Source organism: Mesitornis unicolor, unplaced genomic scaffold, assembly GCF_000695765.1.
Source record: "Mesitornis unicolor isolate BGI_N332 unplaced genomic scaffold, ASM69576v1 scaffold30781, whole genome shotgun sequence".
NCBI lineage: Eukaryota > Metazoa > Chordata > Aves > Mesitornithiformes > Mesitornithidae > Mesitornis > Mesitornis unicolor.
The window spans coordinates 1,213-1,524 of record NW_010164933.1 but is presented as its reverse complement, the minus strand read 5'-3'; the positions used below and the strand labels follow the sequence as shown (position 1 = coordinate 1,524).

Here is a 312-nt window from a genome sequence, read left to right as displayed (position 1 = left end):
AAGCCCCACAGCTCCGCCATCGTTGCCCGCCGGAAGGTGCTTGCGCGCATGCGCGGCGGGCACTTCCGTCCCCGCAGGTCCTGCAAGATGGGTGGCGAGGGAGTGAGAGGGGGTTTCAGGCAACTCTTAGTGGGATTTTTTTGTTTGTTTGTTTGTTTTTCGCCCGCCCTCAGTGGCCTTTAATCGGTCTCCCGGCCTCAAGCAGCTGGTGGGGTGTAGTGCAGCCACGACCCGGAGAGGAAAGGAAGCAGGATCGGGCCACGGACACCGGCGCCGCTGCCATGGCCCTGGTGCCTAAGAGCCGCGGTCTCC

The 312-nt window shown here is 63.5% G+C and overlaps 1 protein-coding gene across 1 annotated transcript in view; it reads right to left on the bottom strand.

Moving 5' to 3' along the window:
• CEBPZ (CCAAT/enhancer binding protein (C/EBP), zeta) overlaps positions 1-312 on the bottom strand; it is a gene marked incomplete at its 3' end in the record, with an annotated part of 10,864 nt that overhangs the window by 10,379 nt on the left and 173 nt on the right. The window lies entirely within an intron of this gene.